General features: G+C 37.6%; 1 protein-coding gene and 1 non-coding gene across 5 annotated transcripts in view; one reads left to right on the top strand and one right to left on the bottom strand.

Moving 5' to 3' along the window:
* NLK (nemo like kinase) overlaps positions 1-23,498 on the bottom strand; it is a 245,244-nt gene that overhangs the window by 179,460 nt on the left and 42,286 nt on the right. The window lies entirely within an intron of this gene.
* Positions 7,576-7,773, top strand: LOC143689330 (U2 spliceosomal RNA). The gene has a single exon (XR_013178771.1). It is a non-coding gene; the product is annotated as a U2 spliceosomal RNA (small nuclear RNA).

The following is a 23,498-nucleotide window of genomic DNA, read 5'->3' as shown; positions in this document are numbered from 1 at the left end:
ATGCAAAGGAATTCCTAGAAGGCAGACACAAGAAAAAAAATAAACGCACAAAGGTGAGTAATACCATGGCCAAAATTTTCCCTGGGGTTACCAGCCAAGACTAGGTTTAAAAAAATGGACTACTTACAGGGATGACAAGAGGCCAACTAAACCTGGAACCCCACCAGGGATACAGACTGGATTAATAACACATATAAATATGCCAGGATGCCCCAAAAGACTGCATTCTTACTGGAATGAAATAGGATAAAACCTATTCTACAGAGGGAGATAATGGGAATAACGGTCTTCATTGGATTTACTTCTTAATGGAACAGTGAAACAGAAACATGTCTCCCCTGCAAATTCTGAACCACAAGTCTGCACCCCTGTGCAGCAAGAATACAAACCAGCTGTGTCACCTGAAAAACTCGGGCCAAACACTTACTTAAAAATTGGTGGTACTCCTAGATAAGCAAATCGTCTCTTAAAAAAATCTAATTCCCAGAGTGAAGCTGACTCCCGGCACTCGGAGTAACCTCTGTGGCTTCTCCGGAGACCGGTGGCCGTTGCTCTTGTTTAACTCGGTTTAAGAATGGCTTTTCCAGCCACAGACAGTGACATCACGGGGAAAACTACTGATGAGCAGCTAGAAAATCCTATCCTTTCAAGACTGAATAGTATAAAAACAGTGGGAAGACAGAGTTTTGCAAAACCCACAGAAAATGCAAATGAAACACAGGTCTTAAAGTTAAGGCACCCTACAAAAGCTCAGGAGAGGACAAGAAAGCAACAGCAGCCTATAAGACTGGATCCTCTGCCAGTGCTAAAAATCTACCAAGACCATAAGCAGCCAGAATACATACATCAACAGAATCAATTTCAGCTCATCAGTTCCGGAACCCTAAAACTTCCCGCAGTCAGCGAAGAAAGTCAACCTTCTACTGAATCATTTTCTCAGTCTCTCGTGTCTCAAGATGCTGTGAAACTAAAGCAGATACGTCAGCCCTCTGTTGAGAAGTTCTCTCCCTCTCCTCCTAAACTGCCACGCACCAGCATTGGAAGAAGAGGTCTCTACAGAACTAGCTCTTCAGTCTTCCCGAAATACACTTTTCATGACCAGGAAGAAGTCGTCAAAGCCAATATCCGCAATCCCTTGCAAATTATTAAAATAATATGTGAAAACGGAAAAAAAAATCGAATTCTCAGCTTCAAAAACTACAACAAGTAAAGTTCTAAGGACTATGAGCTCATATTTTAAAAAATCAACAGTACACAATCTTCCTCCCCTAAAAAGCAAAGAGTAATAACATTAAAATATTTTGAAGATTTTAAAAATATCTATAGAAAACCTTTTTAAATGTGCATATTTTGGTCATTTGCTATCATTCCTGGAATGTATCCAACGAATACAATCAGAAAAACACATCAAGATTTTTGTAAATAGATGCTTATTGCAGGATAATTTTATTGGTTCAAAAAGTATAAACCACTTAAATTGAGGATTTTTAAAAAATAAAACCAACTGTACCTTGTGGGTCATATCCTGGTATTAATTATCATTTTATGAAAGGGAATTTAATATTAATTATTGATAATATGAGATATTATTAAAGGAATTAAAACAGTACTCAAAAAGTAAAATCACCAAAGAAACAGCACCTTTAAGTCAGAGCTAGTGAACAGCAAACTACAGAATAAGACCAATAAAGACTACAGGTAATAGCATTATCAGATACAAAATAAAAAACAATTATTTTTAATATGCTTGAAAAAATAAAAGAGAGGAAAGTATGATGAAGGATTAGGAGGTTAACAACACTGACCAGGCAGATTTGAAAACAGACAAATAATTAAAATATATAAAATTATATAAATTAAATTAAAATACATAATAATTAAAATTAGAAACTCATAGATAGACTAAATAGCAGATCAGCCATCACTGAAGAGAGAATTTGTGAAAAAAAATAGAGCTAATAAATTACCCATTATGCAACACAAGTGTGGAAAATAGAAAAGAGCAGTTAAGAGACAAAAAGAACAAAGTAAGAAGGTTTAACATATATTTAATTGGAGTTGCAGAAGGTGACAGGAGAAAAGAAGGAAAGAATGATATCTCTGATGAGATCAAGTTAAGATTTTCCCAAACTGAGGAAAGATGCTAATCTTCAGATTCAGTAAGCTCAATAAATTCCAAAACAAGAAAAATAAAAATAAATCTACGTTGGAATAAAACTGTAGAACACTAAAGACAAAGAGAAAATCCAAAAGTCATGGGGGGGGGGGGAGGAGATAATATAGAAAGGAACAAAAATTAATGGTTAATTTCACAATAGCAATAATGGAAACCAGAAAATAAATATTATGCTCAGAGTGCTAAGAGAAAATACATATAAACCAGGGAAGCTATTTTTCAATATGAAGGTAAAGTAATGTTTTTAGATAAATAAATACACATTTCCTACCAAAAGACCCTCACTAAGGGAACTCTTAAGGAATATATTGTAAGAAATAAAGGATCCCTGAAGGAATAGAGAGTAGACAAAACAGTAATTATATGGGTAAATTTAAACAAGGGTTGTATGAAATAATAACAGTAATGTCTAATTTATTCAGCTTTAAAAAATCATGAAAGAATTCAAGTCCTGAATAACAAGATGTAAGTCAAAACATGAGTGAGGTTAAAGCATTTCAAAGTCCTTATACTGTTCAGAAGAATAAATTTATTAACAGTGGACTATAACATTTCCAGGGTAACAGAAAGAATAGAAATAAGATGTGAAACTTATAAACTACATAAGTAGAGTATCTCAATCCAAATAATGACAAATAAAGAGAAAAAATATAAAAAGTAGGATATACAGTAAGTATAAAATAAAGTACTAGTCATAAATTTAAAAAGATCAGTAGTTCTATTAGGCCTGAAGGACAGAAAAAACTCCTCCACTTCCCAAGACAACATCACCAAGTAGGATAGAAACCCATAGTCTTAGGTCCACCCCCCTAACCACAAACAGTCAGCCTGCCCTGAAAACAATGCAGAATCAAAACCATAGTTCTAAAACCACCCTTGTGACTACACACAGCCTGTCCTGAAAACAACATCACATGGCAGAATAGAAACTTAAGGTTAGCCCACCCCTGCCAAGTTTTCTTTGCACCAACTCCCTGTACCCAAGCCATAAAAACCCTGTCCCTGGCCGCTCCAACGTGGTTGCTCCCTCTGAGCACTGGCCAGGGTGGTTCTGTTTCTTCCTTAAATAAAACCTTTGCCAGAACTTCATTCTCACCTCGTTCTTGGTGAGTTTGCCTTTCAACTGGTGCTGAAGCCCAGAACTTGGAGCAAGGTGACCCCAATCCCCAACTTTGCCACCTGGAAAGCAGTGGGCAGCAGCACGTCACCCGGGCTTGCTCCCAGATTCTGATTGATGGGTCTGGTCCCCCTCAGGGTTTCCCTGGGAGTCCACGAGGTGAGAGACCCTGGGATTAATCTGCCTTGCAAGTGGGGAAGCAGCAAAAACATAAGCAGTCCGGGGCTTACTCTCCAACCCTGGCAGTCCAGTCTGGAGCACAGCTTGGTCCTTAAGTCCCCCTGCAAACTCCACTTCCAATGATGGCTATGCCGCCTGTGAAGGAACTGCAAACTTCACCTCATCCCACCAGAACCAAACCATAAATCTACATTGCCTACCCCTGTCACCATAAAACCCCTATCTGATCTTTGGACTCTCATATGTCTCCAAAAACCCTGGTACCAGGGTCCAATGCAGCTCTGGCAATCCCTCGGGACAAGGGTGCGCCCAGTCTCCAGATCGAACCCAGGACACCAGCTTCCCTCTGGGAGACCATCTAATCTGTCTAGTTCCCTTTGAGTTTGGGGATGCCCAACTCTGAGGGCACATATCCTTCTCTTACTCTGGTGGCATGGGCATGGGGCAATTTCTTCCCTCAACAGCCACACCCTTGGGATGTCTGCTAAAGCAGTAAAAAACATTAGGTTACAAAGATCAAATTCGACCTAAGCATCTCATATTCTACTGTAATACTGCCTGGCTGCAATATAAATTAGACAGTAACTCACAACGGCTGGAAAATGGAACCTTTGATTACAAACTATTCCAAGACCTTGAAAATTTCATACAATGTATTGGAAAAATGGGGTGAGGTTCCATATGTTCAGGCCTTCTTTTCCCTTCACTCTCAGCCCCCTCTCTCTGCATTTGCTGCTCAACCTACCACATCCCCGTAGCCTGCACCCTCCCTACCCCACAGTTTCACCTGCTACACAACTTCTCTGCCGCTGCCAAACACTCATCCAACACTGGATACAAATCACAACGAGGTGAGTTAAGGATTCTTCCACCAAAGGATCCTGCCCTTTCTCTTTCTCTCTCTCTCCTTTCTTCATTGTCCAAGACAACCTGCTGACAATACTAGTGCTAGGTCACGGATTCTCACCATCCCCAAGGGCTACAGCTGGCAGGATGCCTGTATCCTTGTGGGAAAAACCCCTTGGCTCTGGAGACATCTGGTTCCAAGTGCAGTCTCCCACTTCTTGGAAAATTTCTGACTGATACAGGGACGCCTGTCTCACTCAGAATCTTACCCACCATAAGATTTCTTAGTCTCACCCACACCACCTAAAATGGGGAAGCCAATTTCGGTCTCCCCCAAAAAAAAACCACACCTGTAAGTTGTCTTCTCCATAACCTTAAAACTCTGAACCCAGAGGAAGATATCCGACCCAAAAAGTTCATTTTCTATTCAACCTCTGTGTGGCCGTGATACAAATTGGGTAACGAAAGTCAACGGTCACTCAATGAAGCTGAAGGTGAGAATGACAGAGGGAGGAGGGCTGGGGACACAAATGAAACGAGAAGGAAAGACAGACGATTCATGTGAACAGTGAACAAAAAGTATTTGTAAAGTTCCCTTGGGGGAACGGCGAGAAAGGGGGAAAATTCAACTTCCCCATTTGGAGAATTCCTGATATTCTTACAAGCAGTGGGGACAACCAAATCAATAGGCCAAGCCTTCAATCTTGGGGTTTGGTCATATGAAACTTATCCCTGCAAAGGGCAGACTAAGCATACTTAAAATTAGGCCTAAGAGTCACCCCCAGAGAACCTCTTTCATTGCTCAGATGTGCCCTATCTCTCTCAGCCAACACAGCAAGCAAACTCACTGCCCTCTCCCTCTCTACTTGGAACATGACCTCCAGGGGTGTAAACCTGCCTGGCAGTGTGGGACAGAAATCCTAGAATGAGTTGGGACTCACCATCAAGGGATTGAGAAAACCTCTTGTCCGAAAGGGCGAAGAAAGAAATGAGACAAAACAGTGTCAAAGGCTAAGAGATTTCAAACAGTCGAGAGGTTATCCTAGAGGTTACTCTTACGCATTTTATACATATTCCCTTTTTAGTTTAAGTAGTATTAAAGAGGCTAGAAGGAAGTGCTTGAAACTGCAGAGCTGTGTTCCAGTAGCCATGGAACTTAAAGATGATTCTATAATGATATAGCTTTTGCAATGTGACTGTGCAATTGTGAAAACCTTGTGTCTGATGCTCCTTTTATTTACCTTATCGACAGATGAGTAAAACATATGGATTAAAAATAAATAATAGGGGACAAATGTTAAAATAAATTTAGTAGACTGAAATGCTAGTGATCAATGAAAGGGAGGGTGTGCTGGTTTGAAAGGATGAATGGACCCTAGAAAAGCCATGTTTTAATCAAAATCCCATTTCATGATGGCAGAATAATCCCTATTCAATACTGTATGTTTGAAACTGTGATCAGATCATCTCCCTGGAGATGTGATTCAATCAAGAGTGGTTGTTAATCTGGATTAGGTGACAACATGTCTCCACCTATTTGGGTGGGTCTTGATAAGCTTCTGGAGTCCTATAAAAGAGGAAACATTTTGGAGAAGGAGATTCAGAGAGAGCAAAGAATGACATAGTCATGAGAAGCAGAGAGCCCACAAGCCAGTGATCTTTGGAGATGAAGAAGGAAAACACCTCCAGGGGAGCTTCATGAAACCAGAAGCCAGGAAAGAAAGCTAGCAGATGATGCCGTGTTTGCCATGTGCTCTTCCAGCTGAGAGAGAAGCCCTGACTGTGTTCACCATCTGCCTTCTCACCTGAGAGAGAAACAATGAACTTCATCGGCTTTTTTGAACCAAGATATCTTTCCCTGGATGGATGCCTTTGATTGGACGTTTCTATAGACTTGTTTTAATTGGGACATTTTCTCAGCCTTAGAACTGTAAACTAGCAATTTATTAAATTCCCCTTTTTGAAAGTCATTCTGTTTCTGGTATTTTGCATTCCTGCAGCTAGCAAACTAGAACAGAGGGATAAGGGATATGGTATGTATGAATTTTTTTCTGTTTTCTTTTTCTGAATTGATGCAAATGTTCTAAGAAACGATCATGATGATGAATATACAACTATGTGATGACATTGTGAGTTACTGATTATATATGTAGAATGGAATAATCATATGTTAAGAATGTTTCTGTTTGTATGTTGGTATGTTGAATTAAAAAAAAAAAAAAAAAACTCTTAAAAACCTTCCTCTTCCTCTCTCCCCTCCCTTAAATCCCCTGAAAATGTTGGCTTTGATCCAAAGGATTGTGCTTCTCCTGCACCTCCTCCCTACTTACCTCTGCCATAGTCTGCAGGCACACCTTCCCCCCACCCCCAGCACTTCCTCAACTCCACCTTCCCACCCCACCTTTCTTCCCTCCTCGTACCCCCTCGCACTCACAAGGACTAAGTCCTCCCCCTTCCTCATCGCTGTCTCCCCACCTCCACCCCATTGACACAAAAGCAGATACTAATCGCCCATCTCTTAACTCTACATGGACACCAGCTCCCCTCTTACCTCTCCAAGAAGTATTAGGAGCTAAAGGAATAAAGTATATGCTCAGTTTTCATTCTCAGATTTAAATCAAATAGAAAACCGACTAGGGTCGCTCTCTAAAAACCCTACCACATACATTAAAGAATTCCAGTACCTCACCCACTTCTATGCATGAATAGACTGATGGAGTTTCTCCTCAAATACACTGAGACGCTGAATCAGACTGGTCAACTGTACCTACACATACCGTCATCACACACTCTTATCCAGACATCAGGAAAAAATTACAAAAACTAGAGGATGATCCTCAAACCCCTCAAAAGATCCAATTAAAAGAGCCTTGAAGATCTTTAACAATACAGAGGAGGAAGCCAAATTAGAAAAACAAATGAGATCAGGCCAAAGCTCCTGTTTCAAAGGACAGGCATTGAACACGTTCTGCCCTGATCCTAGGCCCCCATAGGGACCGTGCCCAGTGTGTCGCCATAAGGGTCACTGGAAGTCAAGTCATTCTGAAAACCCTGTTTCCAGGAAAGATCCTCCAGCACACTCTACAGACCCAGAGCCAAGATCTTCCTTTCTAGACCTCCTTAGAATGATGACAGAAAACTGAGAGGTCCCTGGTTCAAAATGGCCCCACATCTCCATGAGTAAGTTCAAACCAAGGATCATTATCAAGGTTGGAGGTAAGCCAATCTTCTTTTTAATTGATACTGGGGCCATATATTTGGTTCTCCTTGAACATTCACTATTGAAAGATCAAGTATAGTATCTGTTCTTATCAGTTTAATATCTGATACGTCCTCTATCTGAGGACCATATATTAAATGGATTTTTGGAATTGGGAGATGGAATAGGAGCTTGCTCTGTCCACTCCACGCATCGACCTGGTATTGCAGTACTTTCGGGAACGGTGTACCCCCTCGGGGAAACAATAAATGTATAAAAAATAAAAACAATTTTTAAAAAGGCAAGTTACAGACTAAAAAAAAAAATTCACAATTATTTGTCAAATGACTGAAATCCAGAATATATATAAATAAAACTCCTACAGTGCAAGAATAATTAAAAAGACATTCCAATTTTAAAAGCAGGCAGAACACTTGAACAGACATTTCAGAAAAAAAAAGACACACTAGCAGCAAATAAATGCATGAAAATGTGCCAAACATCATTAGTCATCAAGGAAATGAAAATTAAAACTAAAATCAGGTACCACTTCACACCCAAAAAAATGACTAAATTCAGTAAAACTGACAATATTAAATGTTGCCAGGCCATGCAACAATTGAACTCTCATAAAATGGTACCATATACACATCTAAACGTAAAGTGTTAAACTATACAACTTTCATAAGACAGGAGAAATCTATATGAACTGGCTCAAGCAAAGAGTTTCCATTACATCAAATGTATGATTCACAAAAGAAAAAAATCATAACTGGACTTCATCAAAAGTAAACTTCTGTTCTGCAAAAGACACTTAAGAGAATGTTTAAAAAGAAAGAACAACAACAACAAAAAGCAGACTAGGAGAAAATATTTGTGATCAAATATATGAAAGAGGATTGGTATCTAGGCTAAGTAAAGATCTCTCAAAACCCAACAGTAGGAAAACAAATTAAATTAGGGAAAGGCTTGAACAGATACTACACGAAAAAGAATATAGAATTGACAAAAAGCACATGAAAAGGTGCTCAATATCATTATTCATTAGGGAAATGTAAAACCATAATAAGACAATACTACATATCTATTAAATAAAATAGCTAAAATTGAGAGGAAAATCCACAAAATAGACAACATCAAGTTCTGATGAGGATGTAGACCAAATGGGAATTCTCACACACTGCTGGTGAATACGCAAAACAGTACAAATGCTCTGGAAAATAATTTGGCAGTTTCTTAAACTTACTTACCATTTGACCCAGCTGTTCAACTCTTAGATATTTATCCAAGAAAAATGAATGCATATTCCCACACAACGATTTTTATATATGACTACTTACAGAAATTTTACTGGCATGAGTCTAAAATAGGAAACTACCGCACTATTCATCAACAGGTAAATGGATGAAAAAACAAAAACAAAAAAAGCTGTGGTATATTTATATAATAGACTACTACACCTAGCAGAAATAAAGAATTCTTGAAATATACAGCATAAGCATGAGGACTGAAATGTACCCACCAGATTTGACACCTAACTGTTAATTAATAAGAGGTCAGTGGTCATTATTTATAGGAGCAGATTGAGCTGTATGTTATGAGTAAAAACAAGTGTTTAACGGGACTGGGAGTTAATAAAAGTTGAAGAAGCAGAAACAGTGATTGAAGACTACTCTTTCAAGGAACTTGGCTGCTGAGGGAAAGAGAGAAGATAGGGTGGAATCTAGAGGGTGATGAGGTTTAACTTTAGGGGTGAGCTTTGAGCCAAGTTCACAGGCTAAGGGAAAGCTACTATAGAAAAGCAGAGGTTGAAAAACTGAGAGAAAAAGATAATAGATGGAGCAGAGTCCTGGAAGAACTGTAAGAGAACAGGATCCAAAGAGAAAAGTGAAGGAAAGATAAATAAAGTGTTGACACAAAAGTCTATCTGTGGGTGGAGCAGGAAGTGTTTCAGTTTGCTAAAGCTGCCAGAATGTAATATATCAGAAATGGACTGGCTCTTATAAAGGGGATTTATTAAGTTACAAGTTACAATTCTAAAGCTGTGAAAATGTCCAAATTAAGGCATCAAGGAGAGGATACCTTCACTCAAGAAAGTTTGGTAACGTCTGGGGTTTCTCTATCACATGGCAAGGCACGTGGCAACGTCTGCTGTCCTCCTCTTCGGCTTCTCGTTTCAAACAGCTCTCTTATGTCCTGTAGGTCCTTCTGGCATCTCCTGGGGCATTTTATTTCTGCATCTCCAAATGTGTGTCCTCTCCAAAATGTTCCCCTCTTAAAGGACTCCAGTAAGTGTATTAAGAGCCACCTTAAATGGACAAGGTAATATCTCTATGGAAGCAACTTAATCAAAAGGTCGCACCCAATAATAGGTCTGCCCTACAAGACTGGATTAGAAGAACATGGCTTTTCTGGGGGTACATAATAGTTTCAAAACCAGCACAGGAACTTATACTGTTCCTGCATCCTCTGCCTTTATTTTATCTCTGAAATAGGGGATGAAGTCATCTGTAGAAAGTGAGGAAGAGGTAGAGTTGGAATTTGAAGAGGGTGGTTGAGGGTCAAACACTATTGTGAATAATGGAGAAAAGGACACGAATGGAGACAAGTATACCAAATGCTGTGGTATATTCATACAATGGAATATTACTTAGCAGGAATAGGAACAAACTCTTGAAACATACAACATAAGTCATGAGGACTGAAAATGTACCCACTGGGTTTGGCATCTACCTGCTAATTAATAAAAGATCACTGGTCATTATTTACAGAAGCAGTTTGACCTGCATGTTGTGAGTAAAAACAAGTGTATGGTGGACTGGGAGTTAAGGAAAGGTAAAGGATGTTGCCAGGTAACACTGAAGGCCCAATAAAGGTTATCAACCATAAACCATGTGAAACTGCCATAAAAGTCTCTGAAAAGTCTAGAGATGAGCCTTCAGCAAATTAAAGGTTAAAAGGAAAGGTACTCATTTATCACTTTCAACTTGTAATGAAGTCTGTGGTCTGCACTTGGAGTAGCACTGACCTAGAGTAATACAGTTGCATTTTCCCAGTTTCCAAACCATTCTCCTCAATATTGCCTAAGCCGCCTTTTAAAAATAAAAACCTGACCATTTTAATCATCTTTTTAAATCACTGAATGGCTTCCTGATGCTGATAAAATTCTGAAAGTATTAATACAGCAAACAAGGTTCTTCATAATCTGACCTCTTAATCTCCTCTTTTAGTAATCACTCTCTCATTCTACACATTAGCCATAATGAATAATTCCAGGTCCCTCAAAATACCAAGATTCTACTCTGCAGTTGCTTTTGCAGTACTGTAAAGCCCACTGACACCAGTGAAGGTGGATTTTTTTTTGCAATCTTTACAGAACAGAATCTTCAATCTCTTGTATATGCATCACCTATGAATATGATTTAACTGTGGCATATTCTCCACCTTCCCAACATTCTGCAATATTGGGATATCAAGCTTCCTTACACACTGCATGGAGATTAAAATTTTGCAACATGTTTTTCAATTTAGTGCAATTTTCCTCATGGTAGTCTGTCTTTAGCCATGGAGGTAGTCTTAACCATTCTCCTTTCTGCAATTTTAAATTTCCTTTATATTCATTACAGGTGTTCTTGTCTGCAAGATCACTAGATACAAAATCTTGAAGGTCTGATCCAGTCTGTAAAATTTCCATTTTTCATCAGGCAAGGAGAAAATGCTCTGACCAGGCTGCATAAATATCTTCCAAATTTCAGGGCCCCAGGGTGCCAGCAGCACCTCCACAGGGTAGAGACATCTCCTCTGTGGTTCTAACAGAGTCAAGGGGCCAAGGAATCACTGGATCCCAGGAAAGGAAGGATCAACAAACCTCCACTGAGTTTACATCACGGCACTTCTGGACTAAACATTTTACATACATTATCTCATTTAATTCTTGCAAGAATATGAGATAGGTACCATTATAATCCCTATTTAAAAGAACAGGAAACTGAGGGACAAAGAGGTAAAACATCTTGCCTAAAGTCACATAGGCAATACAGGTGACTGTGAATCTAGACAGACTATCTCAAAAGATTGTGAACTTAAAATAATTTGTTTAATTTCTGTCTTCCTTGCTTAACACCATATTAATTTTGTTCCCAGTGTATTCCCAGTCCTCAGCACCTGATACATAGGATGTCTTCAATAAACATTACTAACTTAAAGATGACTAAATTCAGTCCTTTACATTTAGCCCTATTAATTTCCACTTGTCAATTTCTGCCCATCATTCTTGAAGCACTCTCTTTGAATACCTGTTGTCATGGCCAGGTTCATGTGTCAACTTGGCCAACTGGTGGTACCTGTTTGTCCGGTTGGGCAAACGCTGGCAAGTCTGTTGCTATGAGGACATTGCACAGAATTAAATCATGATCATGTCAGCTGATTCTATTTGTAATCAGCTAAGGGGAATGTCTTCTGCAATGAGTGATGCTTAATCTAATCACTGGAAGCCTTTTAAGGAAGATTCAGAAGAGACAGGCTCTCCTCCTGCTTCAGCAGGTAAGCCTCTCCTGTGACAATATAACTGACAATATAACAATTTTCAAGGGGTGACCTGATTATTGTCTTAAAGAAAAATAGTTGTCAAACCCTTAATTTAATAATTTTTGCTAATGGCATTTATCCCATGGTTTACTGTGTTAATTATACCACAATAAACATGACTTTAATATTAAATTTTATCATTATCCAAAGACACCAGAGCGCATCTTAATAAATTTTGAAATGTTTACCTAAAATAGCATACGATCCCATGTTTTGATTTTTAAAAAAGGATGTTTTAAAAAAACCTGTAAATTCACTCTAAGAACTCCCAGTCATCCTTAAAGACTTTCTAAGTGTTACAGAGAGCCCAATAATAGGATTTACATTCAGTGAAAGAGAACTAAGCAAAAGGAAATAGGCAGAAAGTTAGTATTAGACACACAAGTCCCTTGATCATGAAGGCAACAAAACTTAAACCTAAGCCACTGAATGAAGGTTACGGAGTCACTATTCTAAGAATTCTAAGAAAAAAGCCAACACTATGCTCCATCTATAATTTCCTTTCTTTCCCTTTCCTTTCCTCCCTCCTTCCTTCTCTTTCCTTTCTTCCTCCCTCTCTACCTTCCTTCCATCCTTCCTGGCGTTTCAATATCTATTCTTATTTATTTAATTTTAATAGGCATCATCTCCCAAACTGTCCGCATGACATCATTTTCTAAAAAATTAATTTTACAATACTTTGGGAAACTCAATATATCCACTGAAACTGAAGGAGAAAGCATTAGTTGCTAGAGTATAAACTACTTGAAAACACTGTAGTAGATAAAATTATCTCTTTGTATTTCTTCTACCTCAAAATAACCACAAAACAAAACTTCTAAGGAAATAAGCTACATTTCTAGTTGAGGAATAATGGACTCTCATTAAGCACTACTCATATCTAGTGATATTTAAGATAAATACATAAAGTATGTGAAGCAAGGACAAGCCACAAATCATGTGAGAACTCATATTACTCTACAAATAAAATTAATAATTCACGTGATATTGAAATATCACACAATACTACTTTCATCACTGTCACTGTTTAATCATAACTAAGGATCATCTCTAGATCCTTCAAGACAATTTAAAAAACGTCTTCACTCAATTTGTGTTAAGTATAAGATTATGGACTTCCTTTAAAAAGAGCTCATAGAATTACAGAACGGTAAAATAGTGAAAACGGAAAAACTAGTATTTCAAACTCAAGTCTCTACAACTTAAGTCACTGGGAAAGTCTATCAGCTGCTGCTACCGGCATTACTTCAATGTTCCTATAACATTTTGCTAAGGATTAGTTATCTAAGGATGGAGATTTTAGATGACAGCTTATCCTCAGTAATGAAAATTCAGGGGATAGTCAATCTAAAATGAGATTCCCAAAAACTCAGATTCATAAACAAATATGTTATGTTATACAAAAAAAAAAGTTAAAACACACACACACACACACACACACACACAGCTAGGACTCAAAAAAAAAAACAAAATCAAAAAACTATAATTACGGTTTAAGTAAAGAAAAATGTAGTTTCATTTTAATACAAAAAAGATCATCTTTATTTGGAAAATAAACAAAGTGGTAACCTCTATGTAAATATCTTTGAAACCATCAAGGACACCTTAAAAAGTTAGGTAGAGAAAAATTTCAAACGCTTGCTTTATAGAAGCATTTTCATATTTAACCTCGTTTGATCTTTTCTCCAGTAAGGAGCTTCAATAAATGGGACAACAATGCTCTAAAGTTCACAGATTCAGTATAAACCTTTATGAATCTGTTCCCTCAAAGATTCAAAGAATAAAACAAATTCAATTCAATTCTTTATCACATTTGTTAGAAAAATTAACTTTTCTATATACATTTTTCTTTAAGAAGCTCAAAAAAAACCTTTAAAAGCCCATTTAATCGTTATCATTTGTATAAAGACCCCAAATAAGCAAAACTAAGCTATATATTGTTTAAGGTGATAACTGTACAACTGCATAAATTTACTAAAACTTGCTGAACTGTAAACTTTTGGTGGAAAAACTTTATTGTATGTAAATTATGCCTCAATAAAACTATCTAATCTACATCTACAAAAACCCACAGGCAAAAAAAAAAAAAAAAAACCCCACAGGCAACATCATCTTTAATGGTGCTTTCCTTTTAAGATAGGGACAATAAAAAGATATTTGCTTTTGCCACTTCTAGACCACAATTTACTAGAGGTTCTAGCCAGAATAATTAGGCCAAGAAGTGAAATTAAAAATATCCTACATTGGAAATGAAAAAGTAAAACTATCTCTATTTACAGATGACATGATCTTTAAAATAAAAAATCCTGAGGAATACAGCAAAAAAAAAAAAAACAATCGAATACGTAAGTTCAGCCAAGTTGAAGAGTACAAGATCAATATACAAAAATCTACTGTATACACTAGCAATGAACAATTCATGAATAAAATTAAGAAAGCAATACCAGTTACAGCATCATTAAAAAGAATAAAGAATAAATACTAAGGAATTAATTTAACAAGAAGTATAAAACTTACACTCTGAAAAGTATAAAACATTGCTTAAAGAAAATAAAGAATACCTAAAGAAATTTAAAAACAAGAGCTTTCAGTTCAAAGATGGCAGCTTAGTGAGGTGTGGAATTTAGTTCGTCCTCGAACGCAGCTAGTAAATAGCCAGTAATAGTAGAGAACAACTGCTGGGGCCACATCAGTGACTGGACACACAGTGTACACCAGTCTGGACAAGCTGGACCAGCTGTGATCCCACCCAGAACCGTGAGTCCCCCAAGCGCGTAAGGCTGGTGCCCTCACCCACAGGCTGGTTCCCAGAGGGGAAAGGAAAGAGACTTCACTAACTGTAAGGGGCTGAACTCAACCAAGCTCCAATGGTGGAATTAATTAACAAATTCAGACTACTAAAGATAGGCCCCCAGCTCAGCTAAACTTTGAATAAAAGCTAAAGTTACCAGTTTTTGCCCTGGCACAGAGGGGACAGGACTGGTGGGGGGAAAAAAAAAACCACATAAGTTTTTTTGGATCAGACAGCACAGACTACTTGAAAAGGTCTGGACCCTTAAAAAAGGGGGAGACACGCATAGGACCTAGACATACATAGAGCAAAGTACCAACTTAAGCTCTTAATTAACAAACCTGAAAACCAGGGGTGGGTGGTGGGGTGAGAGGGGTGCTGGTCTGAAAAGGATTTTGTTAAATTTGTTTCTACTGCTAAACCGTTGTCAGGCTGCAATTGCCCCAGGAAAAGGAGGAATTAAACTTGTCTGAGAGACCAAGAGGCTGGTCATGCGAAAGGAGGTAATTTCCTGAAGGCTGTGCCTTCCCTAGGAGGGGGTGGGGTCCAGTTCAGGTGGAATCCCTCCCTCAAGGAATTCAGACCTCAGGGACTGGAAAACTGAAGCCATTAAAGCCAGCCTACAACCTCTCCTCTGTCTCAACCAAGGAAGAGTCTGCTGAAGTTAAAGGTACCACATTACTTTACGCTGGTAGGACCAGCAGGCAAACAAGCACAACATACTGGGCAGGAGAGGACAAACACAGAGTCTAGATGCTTCACAGGAAAGTTTGTCAAGCTGCTGGGTCTCACCCTCAAGGAAAACTGATGTAGATGACCCTTTCCTCCTGAGAGGAGGCCAGTCTGGTTAGGGAAAATCTGACTGGGATCTATAATACCTAAGCAGACCCTCCTAAGAAAATGAATAAATAACTAAAAGATCATACAGGCAGGGCAAGAAACCAGAAAACAAGAACTGAAAAATTCTGATCCATTAAAGAAAACCTATGCTAGAGGTCTAGAACAAGTTGAACTGAATGTCAAAGAACAGAGAACAAAGCCATCCAGCAAGAAAATCCTAGGTAAAAGTATGAAAACAATCTCCAGAATAAACTAATTAAGGAAATTAAATGCCTAGATGCCAGCAAAAAACAATGAATCATGCTAGGAAAACTGAAGATATGACCCAGTCAAAGGAACAACCCAACAATTCAAATGAGATACAGAAGTTGAAACAATTAATTCAGGATGTTTGAACAGGCATGGAAAAGCTCATCAAAAATCAAAACAACAAACTGAGGGAGGCTATAACAAAGGAAATGGGCAAACAAAAAGAAGAAATCAAAAGACTGAAAAAACAAACCACAGAACTTATAGAAATGAAAGGCACAGTAGAACACATGAAAAAAACAATGGAAACCTACAATATTAGATTTCAGGAGGCAGAAGATAGGATTAATGAACTGGAGGATGGATCATCTGAAATCCAACAAGCAAAAGAAAATATAGGGAATAAAATGGAAAAATATGAGCAAGGACTCAGGGAACTGAATGACAATATGAAGTGCACAAAAATACATGTGGTTGTTCCAGAAGGAGAAGAGAAGGGAAAAGGAGAAGAAAGACTAATGGAGGAAATTATCACTGAAAATTTCCAAACTCTTATGAAAGACTTAAAATTAGAGATCCAACAAGTGCAGCATACCCCAAACAGAACAGATCCAAACAGACGTACTCCAAGACACTTACTAATCAGAATGTCAGATGTGAAAGAGAAAGAGAGAATTTTGAAAGCAGCAAGAGAAAAGGAATCCATCACATACAAAGGAAGCCCAATAAGTCTATGCATAGATCCCTCAGCAGAAACCATGGGGGCAAGAAGACAGAGATATGATGTATTTAAGATTCTAAAAGAGAAAAACTGCCAACCAAGAATTCTATATATCCACCAAAATTGTTCTTCAAAAATGAGGGGGAAATTAAAACATTTTCAGACAAAAAAAAAAATCACTGAGAGAATTTGTGACCAAGAGACCAGCTCTGCAAGAAATACTAAAGGGAGCACTAAAGACAGATAGGAAAAGACAGGAGAGAAAGGTGTGGAGAAGAGTGTAGAAACAAAGATGTGCTGGTTTGAAATGATGTATGTACCCTAGAAAAGCCATGTAATAGTCCTAATCCCATTTTGTAAAGGCAGCCATTTCTTCTGAGCCCTATTCGGTATTGTATGTTTAAAACTATAATTAGATTATCTCCCCTGGAGATGTGATTTAATTAAGAATGGTTGTTCAGACGGATTGGGTGGAGGCTGTCTCCACCCATTTGGGTGGGTCTTGATTTGTTTACTGGAATCCTACAAAAGAGGAAACAATTTGGAGAATGAGGGAGATTCAGAGAGAGCAGAGAAGGCTGTAGCACCACAAAGCAGAGTCCACCAGCCAGCAACCTTTGGAGATGAAGAAGGAAAACGCCTCCTGGGGGGCCTCATGAAACAGGAAGCCAGGAGAGGAAGTTAGCAGATGATGCCATGTTTGCCATGTGCCCTCCCAGATGTGAGAGGAACCCTGACCGTGTTCAACATGGGCTCTTCCAAATGAGAGAGAAACTCTTGACTGTGTTTACCATGTGCCTTCTCACTTGAGAGAGAAACCCTGAACTTCATTTTCCTTGTTGAACCAAGATATCTTTCCCTGGGTGCCTTAAATTGGATATTTCTATAGATGTGCTTTAACTGGGACATTTTCTTGGCCTTAGAACTATAAACTAGCAACTTATTAAATTCCCCTTTTTAAAAGCCATTCTGTTTCTGGTATACTGCATTCTGGCAGCTAACAAACTAGAACAGAAGATTATCAGTAAAGGCAAAAAGGAAAAGTTAGATATGACATATAAAATCCAAAAGGGAAAATGGTAGAAGAAAGTACTGCCCTTACAATATTAACACTATATGTAAATGGATTAAATTCCCCAATCAAAAGACAGAGACTGGCAGAATGGATTATAAAACAGAACCCATCTATATGCTGTCTATAGCAGACGCATTTTGGACCCAAGGACAAACAGGTTCAAAGTGAAAGGTTGGGAAAAGCTATTTTATGTAAACAACAATCAAAAAGAGCAGGGTAACTGTGCTAATATCCAGCAAATTAGACTTCAAATGTAAAACAAATAAAAGAGACAAACAAGGATACTATGTATTAATAAAAAGAACAATTCAACAAGAAGACATAACAATCATAAATATTTATGCACTGAGCCAGAGAGCTATAGATATTCATAGAACATTTCACCCCACAACAGCAGGATACACCTTTTCCTCAAGTGCTCATGGGTCATTCTCAAGGATGAACCGTATGCTGGGTCACAAAGTCTCAATAAATTAAAAAGACTGAAATCATACAAAACACTTTCTCAGATCATAAAGGAATGAAGCTGGAAATCAATAATAGGCAGAGGGCCAGAAAATTCACAAATATATGGTGGCTCAACATCACACTCTTAAACAACCACTGGGTCAAGAAAGACATTACAAGAGAAATCAGTAAGTATCTCGAGGCTAATGAAAATAAAAATTCAACATGTCAAAATTTATGGGATGCAGCAAAGCCAGTGCTAAAAGGGAAATTTATTGCCCTAAATGCCTGTATCAAAACAAAAGAAAGAGCAAAAAACAGATGAATTAACTGTTCACTTGGAAGAACTAGAGAAAGGACATCAAACTAATACCAAACAAGCAAAAGGAAAGAAATAATGAAGATTAGAGCAGAAAGAAATGAAATTGAGAACATGAAAACAATTGAGAAAATCAACAAAACCAGAAGCTGGTTCTATGAGAAAATCAATAAAATTGATGGACCCTTAGCAAGGTTGACAAAGAAGGAGAGGATGCAAATAAATAAAATCAGAAATGGAAGAGGAGACATAACTACTAACCCCACAGAAATAAAAGAGGTAATGAGAGGATATTGTGAATCACCTTATGCTAATAAACCAGACAACACAGATGAAATGGACAACTTCCTAGTAAGACATGAAAAACCAACACTGACTTAAGAAAAAATACATGACCTCAACAAACCAACCACAAGTAAAGAAATTGAATTAGTCATTAAGAAGCTTCCAAAAAAGACAAGGCCAGGACCACATGGTTTCACATGTGAATTCTACCAAACATTCACAAAAGAATTAGTACCAATCCTATTGAAATTCTTCAAAAAAACTGAAAAAGAGGGAACGCCAGTTAACTCATTCTATGAAGACAACATCAACCTCATATGAAAGCCAGACAAAGATACTATAAGAAAAGAAAATTCACACCAATCTCTCTGATGAATATAGATGAAAAAATCCTCAACAAAATTCTTGCAAATAGAATCCAACAGCACATTAAAAGAATTATACACCATGACCAAGTAGGATTCATACCAGGTATGCAAGGATGATCAAACATATGAAAATAAATTAAAGTTATAAACCCTAACAAGTCAAAGCAGAAAAACCACATGATCATCTCGACTGATGCAGAAAAGGCATCTGAAAAAATTCAACATCCTTTCTTGTTGAAAACACTTCAAAGGATAGGATAAGAAGGGAACTTTCTGAACATGAAAAAGGAAATATATGAAAAACCCACAGCTAACATCATCCTCAATGCAGAGAAACTGAAAGCTTTCCCCCTAAGATTAGGAACAAGACAAGGATGTCCACTGTCACCACTGCACTGTTATTCAAGATTGTGTTGGAAGTTCTACCAGAGCAATTAGACAAGAAGAAGAAATACAAGGCATCAAAATTGGAAAGGAAGAAGTAAAACTCTGACTGTTTGCAGATGAAATATGTCGAAAACCCTGAAAAATCCACAGCAAAACTACTATAGCTAATAAATGAGTACAGCAAAGTGGCAGGTTACAAGATCAGCACTCAAAAATCTGTAGTGTTTTTGAATAAAGCTGAATGTGAGAATGATAGAGGGAGGAGGCCTGGGGGCACAAATGAAATCGGAAGGAAAGATAAACGATAAAGACTGAGATGGTATAATCTAGAAATGCCTAGAGTATATAATGATAGTGACTAAATGTACAAATTTTAAAATGTTTGCATGAGGAAGAACAAAGGAATGTCAATACTGCAGGGTGTTGAAAATAGACAGCAATTAATATTTTAAAATGTTAACTTATGTGTTAAAGCAAAAAATGTTTATTTGGTACAAAATTTGTTTTGACTAGTGCATTTCCTAATATAACTTATGTGAACAGCTTAACTGAATACCATAGTACATGGAACCTTGAATAGGGCATGAGATTTTGTAGGTCTGTCCAGAGTGATGCCCTGATAAATCCCAGAATGATTTGAATGGTGAATAAAAAAGTATTTGGAAAGTCCCCTTGGGGAAGTGGTGAAAAAAGGGAAAATTCAACTTCCCCAAGTTGAGAATTTTTTATATTCTCACAAGCAGTGGGAACAATCAAAACAATAGGCTGAGGGCGGGCCACGGTGGCTCAGCAGGTAAGAACGCTTGCTTGCCATGCCCGAGGACCCGGGTTCGAGTCCCAGTGCCTGCCCATGTAAAAAAAAAAAAGAAAAAAAACAACAATAGGCTGAGCCCCCAATGGGGTTTGTTCATATGAAACTTAACCCCACAAAGGATAGGCTAAGCCTACTTAAAATTAGGCCTACGACCAAGTAAGTCCTAAAACCCAGAGGGTCCAGCCTCTCCAAGAATATCAACTAATTCCATCCCCTTTCTCTATATTTCTGACATCACTTTTCAATATGAAAATGTTATAGAATGGGCATAGCCCAAATATCTCTAAAGTTTAGGAGAAGGATCAATGGAGAAAGGGAGTTATAATAGACAAGATAAGATTTAACAAATGAATATGACTGCTGAATCATTATATTGAAATTTCTTTTAATTTCCAGTATCTTGAAACAGCTAGAAGGAAAAAATCTGAAATTGTGGAACTGTAACCTATATCAAACTTTGAAATCAGTTCTATAACTACTTGTTAAAATGTACTTTGAAATTTATTGCTTTTTTGTTTATATGTTCTATTTCACAATAAATAATGTTTAAAAAAAAATTAGGCCTAAGAGTCACCCCCAAGAGAACCTCTTTTGTTGCTCAGATGTGGCCTCTATCTCTCAGCCAACACGACAAGCAAACTCACTTCCCTCCCCCTCTCTACATGGGATATGATTCCCAGGGGTATGGACCTTCCTGGCAACATGGGACAGAAATCCTAGAATGAGCTGGGACTCAGCATCAAGGGATTGAGAAAACCTTCTTGACCAAAAGGGGGAATTGCAAAATGAGACAAAATAAAGTGTCAATGGCTGAGAGATTCCAAACAGAGTCAAGACGTCATCCTGGAGGTTATTGTTACATATTATACAGATATCACCTTTTTAGTTAAGATGTAATGGACAGGTTGGAGGTAACTGGTTGAAAATATAGAGCTATAGCCATGTTTCTTGAAGATGATTGTATAATGATATAGCTTTTGCAATGTGACTGTGTGATTGTGAAAACCTTGTGTCTGATGCTCCTTTTATCTACCTTATCAAAAGACGAGTAAAACAAATGAATTAAAAATAAATAAAGAATAGGGGGAACAAATGTTAAAATAGATTTAATAGACTGAAATGCTAGTTATCAATGTAAAGGTGGGGTAAGGGGTATGGTATGTATGAATTTTTTTCTGTTTTCTTTTTATTTCTTTTTCTGAATTGATGCAAATGTTCTAAGAAATGATCATGATGATGAATATACAACTATGTGATGATATTGTGAGTTACAAATTATATATGTAGAATGGGATGATCACATGGTAAGAGTGTTTGTGTTTGTATGTTGGTATATTTAATAAGTAAAAGAAATAAAGGAAAAACTCTGTAGTGTTTCTATACACTAGTAATGAGCAATCTGAGGGGGAAATCAAGAAAAAAAATTCCATTTACAATTGCAATCAAAAGAACAAAATATTTAGGAATAAACTGAACTAAGGATACAAAAGACCTATACAAAGAAAACTACAAGAAATTGCTAAAAGAAGTCACAGAAGACCTAAATAAATGGAAGGGCATGCCAGTGTTCATAGACTGGAAGACTAAATATAGTTACGATGTCAATCCTAACTAAATCGATTTATAGACTCAATGCAATACCAATTAAAATCCCAAAAATTTACCTTGCAGAAATAGAAAAACCAATAACCGAATTTATCTGAAAGGTCAGGGTGCCCCAAATAGCTAAAAATATCCTGAGAAAGAAAAATGAAGTCACAAGTCTCACAATACCTGACTTTAAGGTGTATTACAAAGCTACAGTGGTCAAAATGGCATGGTATTGGCATAAAGATAGATATACTCAACAATGGAATCGAATAGAGTGTTTAGATATAGACCCTCTCATCTATGGACAACTGAAGTTTGATAAGGCAATCAAACCAACTCACCTGGGACAGAATAGTCTCTTCAATAAATGGTGCCTGGAGAACTGGATATCCACATGTAAAAGAATGAAAGAGGATCCATATTTCACACCCTAGACAAAAAGTAACTCAAAATGTATCAAAGACCTATACATTAGATCTAAGACCATAAAACTTTTAGAAGAAAATGTAGAGAAACATCTTATAAAACTTGTAATAAGAGGTGGTTTTCTAGATCTTACACCCAAAGCATGAGCACTGAAGAATTAAATAGATACATGGGAACTCCTCAAAATTAAACACTGTTGTGCCACAAAGAATTTTGTCAAGAAAGTAAGAAGTCGGCCTACACAATAGGAGACAAAATTTGGACATGACATACCAGATAAGGGTCTAGTATCCAGAATATATGAAGAGATTGTTCAACTCAACAACAAAAAAGACAAACAACCCAATTACAAAATGGGCAAAAGACATGAACAGACACTTCTCAGAAGAGGAAATACAAACAGCTAGAAGGCACATGAAAAGATGTTCAACTTCCCTGGCTATTAGGGAAATGCAAATCAAAACCACAATGATATCATCTGACACCCACCAGAATGGCTATTATCAATAACAAACAAAACAACAAGTGCTGGAGACGATGCTGAGAAAGAGGCACACTTATTCACTGTTGGTGAGAATGTCAAATGGTACAACCTCTGTGGAAGGCAGCATGGTGGTTCCTCAGAAAGCTAAGTAAAGAACTGCCATATGATCTGGCAATACCATTATTAGGTATCTATTCAGAGGACATGAGGGCAAGGACGCAAACAGACATTTGCACACCAATGTTTATGACAGCATTATTTATAATTGCCAAGAGATGGAAACAGCCCACATGTCCATCAACAGACAAGTGGCTAAGTAAGCTGTGGTATACACATACAATGGAATATTAGGCAGCTGTTAGAGAGAATAAAGTCATGAAGCATGTAACAATGTGGATGGACTTTGAGGACACTATGCTGAGTGTGATTAGCCAGAAACAAAAGGACAAATACCGCATGGTCTCACAGATATGAACTAACATGAATGAAAACAATGGAGAATTTCAGTTAAGAACAGAGGTCATCTTCCTGGCAATGTGGGACAGAAATCCTAGAATGAGCTAGGACTCACCATCAAGGGATTGAGAAAACCTTCTT

Source organism: Tamandua tetradactyla, chromosome 6, assembly GCF_023851605.1.
Source record: "Tamandua tetradactyla isolate mTamTet1 chromosome 6, mTamTet1.pri, whole genome shotgun sequence".
In the NCBI taxonomy this organism is placed as follows: domain Eukaryota; kingdom Metazoa; phylum Chordata; class Mammalia; order Pilosa; family Myrmecophagidae; genus Tamandua; species Tamandua tetradactyla.
Note: the sequence above shows the minus strand (reverse complement) of the source record. Positions and strands in the feature narration are given on the sequence as shown.